This window comes from Caretta caretta, chromosome 7 (assembly GCF_965140235.1).
Source record: "Caretta caretta isolate rCarCar2 chromosome 7, rCarCar1.hap1, whole genome shotgun sequence".
In the NCBI taxonomy this organism is placed as follows: Eukaryota; Metazoa; Chordata; order Testudines; family Cheloniidae; genus Caretta; species Caretta caretta.
The window spans coordinates 54066710-54080570 of NC_134212.1; the positions used below are offsets into that span (position 1 = coordinate 54066710).

Consider the following 13861-nt stretch of genomic DNA (forward strand, 5'->3'; position numbering starts at 1 on the left):
GACCCCTAATCATTTTGTTGCCCTTTGCTGGACTCTCTCCAATTTATCCACATCCTTCTTGTAGTATGGGGCCCAAAACTGGACACAGTACTCCAGATGAGGCCTCACCAATGTCGAATAGAGGGGAACGATCACGTCCCTCGATCTGCTGGCTATGCCCCTACTTATACATCCCAAAATGACATTGGCCTTCTTGGCAACAAGGGCACACTGTTGATGCATATCCAGCTTCTCGTCCACTGTCACCCCTAGGTCCTTTTCCGCAGAACTGCTGCCTAGTCATTCGGTCCCTAGTCTGTAGCTGTGCATTGGGTTCTTCCGTTCTAAGTGCAGGACCCTGCACTTATCCTTATTGAACCTCATCAGATTTCTTTTGGCCCAATCCTCCAATTTGTCTAGGTCCCTCTGTATCCTATCCCTAATCTCCAGCGTATCTACCACTCCTCCCAGTTTAGTATCATCTTCAAATTTGCTGAGAGTGCAATCCACACCATCCTCCAGATCATTTATGAAGATATTGAACAAAACCGGCCCCAGGACCGACCCCTGGGGCACTCCACTTGACACCAGCTGCCAACTAGACATGGAGCCATTGATCACTACCCGTTGAGCCCGACAATCTAGCCAACTTTCTACCCACCTTATGGTGCATTCATCCAGCCCATACTTCTTTAACTTGCTGGCAAGAATACTGTGGGAGACCGTGTCAAAAGCTTTGCTGAAGAAATCAGGCAACTACAGGCCAATCCACCTCACCTCAGTCCCTGGAAAAATCATGGAGCAGGTCCTCAAGGAATCACTTTTGAAGCACTTCAAAGAGAGGAAAGTGATCAGGAACAGTCAACATGGATTCATCAAGGGCAAGTCATGCCTGACTAACCTAATTGCCTTCTATGATGAAAACTGGCTCTGTGGATGAGGGGAAAGCAGTGGATATGTTATTCCTTGACTTTAGCAAAGCTTCTGATACAGTCTCCCACAGTATTCTTGCCAGCAAGTTAAAGAAGTATGGGCTGGATGAATGGACTATAAAGGTGGATAGAAAGCTGGCTAGATCATCGGGCAGTGATCAATGGCTCCATGTCTAGTTGGCAGCCGGTATCAAACGGAGTGCCTCAAGGGCCGGTTTTGTTCAATATCTTCATTAATGATCTGGAGGATGGCGTGGATTGCACCCACAGCAAGTTTGCAGATGACACTAACTAAGAGGAGTGGCAGATACGCTGGAGATTAGGGATAGGATACAGAGGGACCTAGACAAATTGGAGGACTGGGCCAAAAGAAATCTGATGAGGTTCAACAAGGATAAGTGCAGACTCCTGCACTTAGGATGGAAGAATGCCATGCACTGCTACAGACTAGGGACTGAGCAACTAGGCAGCAGTTCTGCAGAAAAGGACCTAGGGGTTACAGTGGACAAGAAGCTGGATATGAGTCAACGGTGTGCCCTTGTTGCCATGAAGACTAACAGCATTTTGGCCTGTATAAGTAGCAGCGCTGCCAGCAGATCGAGGAAAGTGATCGTTCCCCTCTGTTCAACATTGGTGAGGCCTCATCTGGAGTACTGTGTCCACTTTTGGGCCCCACACTACAAGAAGGATGTGGAAAAATTGGAAAGAGTCCAGGGGAGGGCAACAAAAATGATTAGGGGGCTGGAGCACATGAGTTATGAGGAGAGACTGAGGGAACTGGGATTATTTAGTCTGCAGAAGAGATGAATGAGGGGGGATTTGATAGCTGCTTTCAACTACCTGAAAGGGGGTTCCAAAGAGGATGGATCTAGACTATTCTCAGTGCTACCAGATGACAGAACAAGGAGCAATGGTCTCAAGTTGCAGTAGGAGAGGTTTAGGTTGGATATTAGGAAAAACTTTTTCGCATTGGATCTGGGTGAATTACACAATGAACATTTTGGTTTAAATTTCACACCAGTCACAGTTTCAGATTTCAGCACCCTCTCTAACAAAAGATGTTGCCTGTCAGGAGGGAGACTCACAGCAGGAGTAGAGGCTTCAACTGGACCTCAGTCTATAATTGGTGTAGCATCTGTTAACCACCTAGTCTGTTTATCACGCACAGGTGTAACCACAGCCCATGTCTCAGTCTTGAACCCTCTGTCGGAATACACATAATATCCCTGATCCCTGCACTAAAGTACTCTGGGCACAGAACCAGTGGATATAAATGACAAAACCTCAAAATGAATAGGAGTCACATCCCATTTCTGCCCTAACTTCTGCAACACACCGTTCCGTCCTATGTGTATCACAGAAACAGGATCTTCAAATTCACAAAGAATCATATCTTTTTGTTCTCCCTTCACCCTCCTCCTATTAGTCACATGACCAAAGATTCTAACAGCCCTCTTAATTTCTGCTGTACAATCAACATGCCCAAAATGTGTGGACAAGTTTCCATTATCTTAATATTAATACAGTGTAAAGATTCAATAATAGTCACCACCACCAAATTCTTTTATAACTGCTGTAATATTCCTCAAAAAAAATCAGATGTGACCTCTGAGCAATCCTCAAGTCCCTGTCTGTTCGGGCTCCAATTTGTAACCTTTGGATGGGCTAGAGTTCACTTCATTGCCTAAATAACAAAACTCCCATAGAAACTTAGCTGGAGACCCAGAATTCAGTCTCTAAGGATTTTCAGCAAGGATTGCACAGGGTCAACCTCCCCACATCCAAGTCCCAAAAGGAACGAAAGGAATGAACTTAATTAAGTAACAACTTTGTTTCTTTATTATAAGATTTTGTAATTTAATTTTTTCAGCATAACATAGCTATTTTATAATCCACATACATTATCTTTATAGTTCTACATAAACACAAGTAAAGAAAAATTAAAATCTGAACAGGTCAGTTCCCACAGAAACACAGTGAGAAGCAACTCAGAGTTTCCAAAAGCTTAGGTTAAGTTTATCTGAGTCTCAGAATTTTTGATCACCAAATCTATACTGAAAAGGAGTATCTGTGGCACTTTAGAGACTAACCAATTTATTTGAGCTTAAGCTTTCGCGAGCTACACCTCACTTCATCGGCTTCATTCAGTGGAAAATACAGTGGGGAGATTTATTACATAGAGAACATGAAACAATGGGTGTTACCATACACACTGTAACGAGAGTGATCACCTAAGGTGAGCTAACACCTGCTGGTAATAGCTCACCTTAAGTGATCACTCTCATTACAGTGTGTATGGTAACACCCATTGTTTCATGTTCTCTATGTATATAAAACTCCCCACTGTATTTTCCACTGAATGCATCCGATGAAGTGAGCTGTAGCTCACAAAAGCTTAAGCTCAAATAAATTTATTAGTCTCTAAGGTGCCACAACTACTCCTTTTCTTTTTGCAAATACAGACTAACACGGCTGCTACTCTGAAACAAATCTATACTGTCCGCTGAGTCTAAAACAACATCTTCCCTCCACTTGCTTGTAGGTATCTTCAGTGAGAATCCATGCAGACTCTTCTTCTGAAATCACTGTTAGCCAGTCAGCTAACTGGTTAACCAGCCATTCAGTTAAGTATAGAGATTAAATTAAAAAAAAAAAACAACAAAAACCTGCTGCAAGATGCTTCAGAGTTAGGGAAAACAGCCTGCTTTCTGCTCCTCCGGGCTCAGCTTCTCCCAACTCACATAAAGCACATGGCACTTTGTAAAGCAGCTGCCCTGACTGCTTGCCCATGTGGAGTCTGACCCCAGCAACAGGGAACCTATTGTAGCATACCCAAAACTACCACACCCAATTCCAGAAACTTCTGGCTGTGGAGCCAGCACTGGGCCAAAATGAAGTTCAATCTTTTTTTGACCTTGGACAGCAGCAAGAACCGCAAGAGGCACTTCCATGCACCTTCTCACATTCACAGGAAGATCATGTCTTCCCCCCTTTCCAAGGAGCTAAGGCAGAAACACAGTGTCAGCTCCATGCCCATCCAAAAAGATGACAAAGTCCAGGTTGTCCGGGGACATTATAAAGGCCAGCAAATCGGCATGGTAGTCCAGGTATACAGAAAAAAAATTCGTCATCTACATTGAACGTGTATAGCATGAGAAGGCCAATGGCACAACAGTCCACGTTGGAATCCATCCTAGCAAGGTGGTGATCACTAGGCTAAAACTGGACAAGGATCGCAAAAAGATCTTGGAACGCAAAGCAAATTCTCGCCAAGCGGGCAAGGAAAGGGGCAAATACAAGGAAGGAACCATTGAAAAGATGCCAAAATAGAATGGTCTTCTGTGTGTGAACAATGACCCAGACAACTCATTCCTACCTCCACTCACCATAGGTCTCTTAAAGAGATATCTCCCCTATTAGGCACATGGGTTACATCTGCTCAGCAAAGAATCCTCAGTCAGATGCTGTGCTCAAAGCACTTGAAGAACCTGCTTCAGCTATAAAGAGAAACCTCAGGCCTGATCCTTTCATCTCTAGTCTGCTGAACTTTTAGCAGAGAAAGTTTAAGCCGCAGGGCCAAGATCTTCCAAGTAGTTATTTGGAATACCCTGGAAAATGCATGGAAAGACTACCAGATTTTACATTTAAACGGTCTTTGGATTCTGTCCTGTTGGGATAATTCCAAGAAAACTTTTGCAAATTAGCAGATATAACATTACTGCTACAAATCTGCTTTTGAACACTGAAAAAATCACTTGTATATATGTGATTCCTAACAATTCAATAACTCTCTCCTTTTTTTAAAAATCACTGTATTAGACCTGTTTGCCTCCATTGGAGCCAAGGGCTGGAATACCTAATGGGGGCTGTGTTTGGCTTCTTGTTAACCAGTGTGATACTACAGAAGCTCTTTTTATGTTGATTTGGTGACTCTATAAAATAAACCACAAGTTTTTGGGGATTGTCTGCTGTGTTTCTTGCAGTGCGCCCTGAGTGTGGCATTCTCGGTGTGGCCCATCTCAGGCACCTGATCACAGGGAGCTACTGTAATAAAACAAAAAATAAGTGCAACATAGGAACTGAGAGTTAACTAGAGACTGAAAGCATAATAGTGAGGTTTTTAGCACTTACCAACTTGACCTAAAACACTTTCTCCATTCAGGGTATTCTGCGTTAAAACTCATGTAAGTAGGTTTAATGCTAAATAGCATGAGAGTTGGATAAAAGAGGATTTAGATTTCCATTACCCATCTTAATGAACTTGCGGCTCTAGCCCCAAAATGGACTAATATCATTACATAACCCAAAACAGAAGGAGGGAGGGCATAACATGCTTTGCCTGAATTGGCTGCAGAGCATTGAGCTAGATTCTCTTTCAGCTGGTCACTAATATAAACAAAACTACACAACTCTCTACTAAGACTGTAACAGTATGTAAGTTTAACTGGAGTGCTGGGGGCGGAAGGAAGAGGACTCAGTGAGCAATGTGACCCAAACCTGTCTGACAGGCACCACCTAGAGGTGAACAGAGCTGAAGGACAAATATTTAATTCAATACAAATGAATATACAACGCAAATTTAGGTACTGCAGCAGAGTTCTTGGAGAATCCAATCTGGAGATCTTGCCATTACTAGTTTCACCTCCTAAATGAGAGCTGCTCTACATGGACCAGTTCCAAATTATTTTAGCTCATGGTGTTTTGTCAATTATATTTTAAAACTTTCTTGTTCAAGTTTGCATTATTTCACCAATTTAATTTTCAGTACTGCAACAATTTCTTTTCCTTCTAGAGAGAAAAACAGTCATTGTTAATTCTGCATTTATCATTTTCAAATGACGCTCAAGTGCTATTCCATATCCAATCTATAGCACCAAGGAATCTTTCAGTCTTAGTTCCTTTTCTGAGAATGAACAGTAATGTATGTTTAAAGAAACTTGTTTTCAGAATTATTCTAAAATTACTTATTCTTTCAAGTTGCCCCAGAGATCATATAATGAAGCTCTTTTTGTATTTTCCTTTTAATTTGTATACATCTTCATAATTACTGCACCTTAGTTTGCTCTGTAATACCAAAAGCTACCTGAAAATTTACATACACAACCACTCACTTCTACCCCTTTAATGCCCGTAACAGGTTCTCTCCTCACTCACTGAGGCAGCAAAAAACCATAATGTGTGTAACTTTTTGAGCTCAGGAGGTGTGCATTATTTTGGTTTATTTTTAGGACTCTAATCCTCAATGATCAGAAAACAGACATAATCTTCTCACAGAAAGAACAGATTCAAACAAAATCATACCCTGCAAAGGCAGACAGCTTTCTCCCTTTCAGAAAAGCCTTTTTTTTTTTTCATTCCTTGGTTCAATGCAAAAGGAGAAAACAAGCCTCTAGTTTTTAAACCAGTTTCTTTCAATCTCAAACTTATGCAGCAGTTCTGTCTCTTTCACTTATCAAGAATTGCTAACTAATATAATTTAACAGCAGTGATGCTAACTTCAAAATTCCCTCTTGCTAGAAGATGTTCTTAGCTTCTGGAACTCCTTTTTTTTTTTTTGTTGTTGTTACTGACTCCCCTTTAACTATTAGCAGCTCACCAAATTCGTGACTTAAACATACACATAACTCTTCTCACCTGCAACCTGAATGCAGGTTAGAGCCATGCCACATTTCAGCCTTGGTATAAACAACTCCCATTGATTTCAATCCACTTACGCGGGGCTGAATTCACTCCCGCAAATGGATTCCATGTCATGCTGGAACTGATTTAAAGAGCTTGATAGTTTATTAGTGGTTTTCCCTTCACTTGTAAAAGTCAGATTCTGAGCATCTTTTCTGCTCAATAAAAAACAAAAACGTGTTTTTGTGAATGTGGTACATTTGTAAACATGGGATTATTTTGCTCCTGAGCAGTGAATAAGAACTGCTGTACAGCAACTGTCTGCATCACCCCAGTGCCAGTACTCATTTCACGGCTTCATCTCTCAGTCCTGCTTACAAACTAACTGCCCTTGAACCGCATGTTACTGATACCCCCGGAGTGCCCCATTGCACTAGCACCCACAGACCTCTGGCCCTGCGCGCTCCGTAGGAGCTAGACCCCTCTCACACACTCATCGCCTGGGGAACCGCCACTGCCGAGCCCACCAACTTCCCGGGAACCCCCCAGGCGCCTCTTGCCCCAGGATACAGCACTGCTGGGACGGCTGTTCCTGGAGGCAGGGGGCTCCCACCCTGGGCAGGGTCGTTGCTCTGGGGGCAGAGGTCTCCCCGGCGACAGGGGGTCGCTGTCTTCCCTGGGGCTGGGATAGGGAAGAACGGGCCCAGCACCTGACATAGGGGCCGGATCCCCCGGGGCTGCCGGACTCCGCTCCCGGGGTGCGTCGGGACCCCCAGGCAAAGGGGGCTCATGGAAGTTAGCACTTGCCGTAACTGCTCAACCGCCAGAGACGCGTCCCAACGGAGCCCGCAGCATCCTCGCTCGCTTCGTCCCCCTCCCCTCGCTACTATGGCTACGGGGAGCCAAGGCAACCAGCTCTCGCGAGAACTAGCCCAACGCCTCCATCGCTTCCGCGAGAACCGGCTCCGAAAAGGGGAGGGAGAGAGCGCGCCCGACAACCCGTCTCTCGCGAGAAAAGGGGTCCGAAGAGGGGAGGAGCTAGAGGAAAAGCAACTGCGTAGAGCCACAACATGGCGGCGAACGGAGCGCGCAGTGGGCGTGGCCTAAAGGAGCTGCGGGGGCGGGGATGCAGAGGTGAAAAGCATGGGAGCGGGGCAGCGGGGCGCCGCCGGTGAGAAAAGACGTCTTCTCGTTTCCGCCTGCAGTGCGGGGTTCCTCCTGCCCAATCCGCTTCGGCTCTCCGCCGGGCCCCACACATTGCGGGATTGACTTCGAAGTGGGGTTGTGGCGGGACCCCATGGCGCGGGGTCACCCTGACAGCTCCCTCAGAGGCACTAGAGCCAAGAACTTCTTCTGCCTTCATAGGCAGCCAGACTGTCGCATTGTCACACGCCTCTGGGAGCAGGAGCTTCACAACATCAACAACGCCTGCCTGCTGAACAATTGCAGCAGGGGTTGGGAACCCTGGACTTCTCAGCTTGCCGTGGTACTGTTGCCAGCAACCCAGTGCCAAGAGGCTAAACAACAGCTGAAGTTGGTTCGTTACCCGGTGTGCTACACCCAATAATCACAAGGGTGTGGAGAAGCAGAAAAGTTTATTTGAAGCTTCAAAAAGGTACAGGGAGATTTTAATCTCAAATCCTGTACACAGAGCAGGAAGTTACACAGGCTTTTATACATCCTTTTTCCCAGCATACTTTTCCAATAGCAAGCTGCCCCAAGTATCCATATAGCTAGCCAATCCAGTTCCCAGCTAGTTCCTTGGTTCTCTGTATCATTTGTTAAACTATACATAAAGCTGCTTTATTCAGCATTGTTCTTCCATATCTCCCCTGTTTGGCCTTGCTTAGTTTCAGGCAGTCTGAAGCTGCAACATATTGTTGCAGATTCTCAGCATAACTGCTGTGTGTGCCTCCGGGGGGGGGGACCAAGGACACTTGGGACTAGTACGCAGAGCTGCTGCGAGTGCCTCCAGGTGGGAGGGGTGGCCAAGGACACCTGGGCCTCGTGCGAGGGGGCTTCATCGACACTCAGTCTTCCATCCCCTCGAGTTACCTAGTGGCCATGCCCCAGTGTCCCCAACAGTACCCTGCCCCCCCCCCCACACACACACTCACTTACTTACTTCGATCCCCAGCCTGTAGTGCCGGCCTCTCCCTTGCCCCCCAGCCACACGCTTCGTTCCCCAGTCTGCGGTGCTGGGCGACCCCCCCCCCCCCCCACGTTGCTGAGAACTATTGCCTCAGGCTTTCCCTCATTCCCCAGGGACCAGGCTTCCCAGTCTATGATGTCAGGTTTCAGAGTAACAGCCGTGTTAGTCTGTATTCGCAAAAAGAAAAGGAGTACTTGTACAAGTACTCCTAGACTATGATGTGGCACTCGGTCCCTCAGAGATGATGCTTCCCAGCCTGTGATGCAGGGCTCATCCCTCTTGCACCCTGCCAAGACAAGTTCCAGTCTGGAATTCATTCACACACCCCTCAGTTTTGTTAAGTATGGCTCTAAATAGGGTAATCTTATTTCCCAAAGGGAAAATGGGACACCACATGAGGCTAGCACAAGCCCTTTCTCCCCCTGCAAAGGGTGCTGGCTTAGTTGCTCATCTGAGCCCCCCATCCCCTACTCAGGGCAAGTCTGTGCTGCCCCTCCCCTGCACGGGGTTAGCCTGAGCGTTCATACGTCCCCGCCCCCCCTGTGCAGAGCTGGCCCAAGCTGCTCAGAGAAGGCCAAACACCCCTGATGCCTGGAGCGTTGAACGAAAGGGGGCTGCTCCAGATAGAATTAAGATGCATTGGAAGTCTAGGTGTGTGCAAGAAGCTGCTTTGTCACTAGTTAGACTGTCCTTTTTTGTGTGGGTAAATATAAAAGGCATTAGTCTGTGGTGTTGTTAATGCAGCATCATGGATCAGCATGAAGTTAACATTAAAAATAAATATATATTGAAAACATACATTCATTGTAATTCATTTTCAGTCTTCTTTTTTCTGAACCAAGTCAACCAGGTTGGAAGACAGGAATGGGGAAAGGAAGCTCCAAGGTACTCTGGGGAACTCAGTTAAGAGAAACATTTAGGGAGAGTAGTTACAAGGCAGTTCTAATTCCAAACTAGCTTCAGGCACATTGAAATATGGCTGGGTGTTTATAATAGAATATTGAAGCAATTACTCATTTGAGACAGACACTGTGCAATCTGACTAAAGCACTGTGTTAATATTCAATATAACTGAATTTGTATAGCATCTGCGAAAAGCATAACTTGTCCTGATGAAGTCCTTGCATAAGAGCTTGTGGGCTGTCCCCAGGCTTGCCAGTAGAAAGGTGATTTTTGATCCCTTTGTCCCTCCTCCTCTTTGAGGACATGGCCTTGGTTTCCCTACAATGAATGGTGTGTAAGGAGATTACTGCCTATGCACCTCATCATCACCCTTAATAGAAATGGGAGGTCCATAGACTCCTTATTTGCCCTTATGTGCAAGGTTGTTATCCACAGTGTGCCTCTGACTGCAGGCGAAGAATTCCTCAATGCACCCCTTTCCTCAGTTGGTAATGATTACCCCAGTAGGATTCTGCATAAAGCACCTCAATACTGCCCCTACACTTATTGCATCCCCTCCCCACTTTTTTAACATACTTTACCTAACATGTATTCTGGATCAGAAGAGACTCAACATCTCTGCATCCTCAGAGTAATGCAACAGAACTGTTGCCGGCACCCAGTGCCGAGAGGCTGAACAACAGCTTGAGTTGGTTCGTTACCCGGTGTGCTACACCCAATAATCACAACGGGGTGGAGAAGCAGAAAAGTTTATTTGCAGCTGCAAAAAGGTACAGGGAGAATAAAATCTCAAATCCTGCACAACAGAGCAGGAAGTTACACAGGCTTTTATACATCCTTTTTCCCAGCATACTTATCCAATAGCAAGCTGCTCCAAGTATCCATATAGCCAGCCAATCCAGTTCCCAGCTAGTTCCCTGATTCTCTGTATCATTTGTTAAACTATACATAAAGCTGCTTTATTCAGCATTGTTCTTCCATATCTCCCCTGTTTGGCCTTGCTTAGTTTCAGGCAGTCTGACTCTGCAACATACTGTTGCAGATTCTCAGCATAACTGCTGTGTGTGCCTCCAGGCGGGGGGGCCAAGGACACTTGGGCCTAGCACGCAGAGCTGCTGCGAGTGCCTCCAGGCAGGAGGAGGGGGGCCAAGGACACCGGGGCCTAGTGCGAGGGGGCTTCATCGACACTCGTGGTCTTCCATCCCCTCGAGTTACCTAGTGGCCATGCCCCAGTGTTCCCAACAGAACCATCGTTTTGCCCTGTAACAACTCTTCTCCAGCCTGCTAAGGACTCACTGACACAAACACACTTTCTTTTATGTCATTTTATTGTCCAAACTTCAGTCAGATGAACAAAAACACAGTTCCTTGGTTCACCCTGGGCTACAGCTCCCAGGGGGTTTTCCCCCCTTTAATTCTCCAGTTCCTTCTACCGCCCATCCCAGGGGGCTCTGGTAGTCCTATTGCTAGGGTCGGCAAGTGATATGGGCCCGTGATGCCTGTGTTCCAAGAATATTCAGGGCCTGAGGGCCCAGCTCCACCAATGTTCCAGGCCTGGTCTCTCCCCTGGCCTCACCTGCCACCCCTGCACGCCTCCCCTGGAGCGTCTCCTGGCCCCACTTGCCACCCCTAGGTGATTTAAAGGGGCCCGGGGACCCCCAGCCACCACCACCAGCAGCACTGTGGGGCTAAGGTGGCTTCCTGCCCTCTCTCAGGCCACACCACTCCCGGAAGCAACCAGCACGTCCCTGCGGCCCTGGACGTGTGTCTCCACGTGCTGCCCCTGCCCTGAGCGCTGACTTTGCAGTTCCCATTGGCTGGGAATTGCAACCAGTAGGAGCTGTGGGGGCGGTGCCTACAGGCAGCAGCGCACGGAGACCTACCCCCGCCCAGGAGCCACTGCCAGAGGGGTGTGCTGGTCGCTTTCGGGCGACACCTGAGATAAGCGCCGCACCTCTCCCCTCTCCCATACCCCAATCCCCTGCCCCAGCCCAGAGCCTGCCCCAAACCAAACTCCCGCCCAGAGCCCACATCCCCTCCTGCACCTCAACCTCCTGCCCCGGCCCAGAGCTTGCACCCAAACTCCCTCCCAGAGCCTGCACCCCTCCCACACCCCTGCCCCAGCCCTGAGCCCACACCTCCTCCTGCACCCAAACTCCCTCCCAGAGCCTTAGGCAGGTGGTGGGCAGGGGCAGGACTTGGACCCGTTCTGGACACCACCAAAAATTATATAAACCTGCCACCCCTGCCTGTTGCTCCTGCTTCCCTCCCTCTCCTTCCAGGGGACTCTGGCAATCCTAGGTTTTCCAGGCTCCATGTTACCAGGGACCAGGTAGTAAGGGTCTCATGTCTCCTGAGGCCCAGGTGCCTTCCTTTAAAGCGCAGCTGAAATCAGCTGACCAGTAACAGCTACAATGGTTCAGTTCCCTCCTAAAGGGCTGTGACATCCCCACACTTACAACCTTCTCCCATAACTTTTTTATGCAGTGGACCTTTTCTGGTGGGTTTTCTTGGCACAGCCTCAGCTTTACATTCCCCCAAGGAGAGCTGGTTAAAATTTTTAAATCAAAATTTTTTTCAATGAAAAATGGCCTTTTAAAAATGTTCACAGAAAATTTTTTAAAATTTTCCATCTTTTTCAACAAAACTTTTGCAAACCAAAATATTTCAAGTTTCTAGTTTTTACTGAAAACTGATAAACTTCCATTAAAATGTTTGAAATTGTGATAAATGAATAGGGGTGGAGGTAGCTCCCTTTTATGGACACTCAACCAACCAGTAGCTATAAAATCCCTCCTAGTAGCTGTTCCCTAATTGCTCTACCTGTAAAGGGTTTAAAAGTCTCACTGCTATGCATAGGTAAAAGGAAGTAAGTGGGCACCTGGCCAAAAGAGCCAGTGGGAAGGCTAGAACTTTTTAAAATTGAAAAAAGACTCCTCTTTTGTCTGTCTGTTGTTGTTCCACTAGAGAGAAGTGGACAGGGCAGCAGCTATCAGGTAAGAAGCTTGAGCCAGGTACGAAAAAATCATCTGTATCATACCTCAAAACTACTCATTTAAAACTCCAGATATGTAAGTAGATCAGGAAATGTTTAGGAAGATGTGATTAGGTTTCTCCCTTTTATTTTGTTATGGTTTGTGGATTCCTTTGTGCTAACCCTGGTGCATTTGTTTTGCTTGTAACCTTTAAGCTGGACCTCAAGAAAACTATTCTTGGTGTTTAATCCTTTGTAGTTGCTCTTTTAAAAATTTAGCAATAGCCAGATGTATTCCCAGATGTATTTTCTTTCTTCTTTTATTCATAAAATTTACCTTTTTTAAGAACAGAATTGGATATTTGTGTTTTTAGAGGTTTGTGCACGTTGTTTAATTAGCTGGTGGCAACAGCTGATTTCCTTTTCTTTCTTTTTTTCTTAGCTCTTCCCTGGAGGGGTGGGGGGTGAAAGGGCTTGAGGGTACCACACACGAAGGAATTCCCAAGTGTGCCTTCCTGGGCTCTCAAAGGGGTTCTGCACTTGAGTGGTGGCAGCATCTACTAATCCAAAGTCAGAGAAAAGCTGTAACCTTTGGAGTTTGATACAAGCCTGGACTGGCCAGTATTACTTTTTACAATCCTTGCGGGCCCCCACCTTCTGCACTAGAAGTGCCAGAATGGGGAATTAACCTTGACGTGGTGGCAGAGCGGTGGGATCATTTTGAACCAGAGGCACAGACCTCAGGATTTTAAAAGGACACATTTTTCCTTTTGGCAGCCTGCAAAGCCAGGGAGGGTTTTGTTTTCTCTTTCCGCCCTCTTTCTTTTCTTTGTTGCCTTTAGGCGGAAACAGACACACAGAGGACTTAGCCTTCAAGGCCAGGGAGTCCAACAAGCAATTTATTATTTTTTTTCCCTGGCTTTGTGGCAACGAACTAGCTAAGCTAGAGTAGGAAAGCCCTGTGCATGAGGTTGCGGTTGGGCACCAAAACCCTAGAGCAACCAGTCTTCCCAAAGCGGCATGCCACAAAGAAGACAGACCCAGATCAAGCCCAGACATCCAGCTCCATGACAGAAATGCAGGGAGGGGATGTGGGACTGGAGATTTTCCCGGAGGGAATGGTCAGCCCTCCCCAACCTGAGATCCAGGTGCCAAGATGGAAGGATGCCCTTAACCCAGACCAAGTTCTAACTGCGGAAGACAGAAATTTCTTCCTACAGATGAAGCGCTTGGAGGCAGAAGCGGAGGAGAAGCGCTTGGAGGTGGAGGAGAGGAGAGAGACAAAGCGCTTGGAGGGGGAAA

General features: G+C 46.7%; 1 protein-coding gene and 1 pseudogene across 10 annotated transcripts in view; one reads left to right on the forward strand and one right to left on the reverse strand.

Moving 5' to 3' along the window:
* The window catches only part of USP54 (ubiquitin specific peptidase 54), a 270452-nt gene extending 262960 nt beyond the window's left edge, over positions 1 to 7492 (reverse strand). For 3 of the 10 annotated variants that reach the window (XM_075130687.1, XM_075130686.1, XM_048856674.2), the window contains exon 1: positions 7338 to 7479. The gene's annotated coding sequence lies outside the window, so the exon portion shown is untranslated. Of the gene's footprint in view, positions 1 to 7240; positions 7260 to 7337 lie in introns of those variants that run through there. The other 7 variants (XM_075130691.1, XM_075130690.1, XM_075130688.1 and 4 more) reach the window with 7 other exon arrangements.
* LOC125639488 (large ribosomal subunit protein uL24 pseudogene) lies at positions 3788 to 4241 on the forward strand (annotated as a pseudogene).
* Positions 7493 to 13861: the final 6369 nt, after the last annotated feature.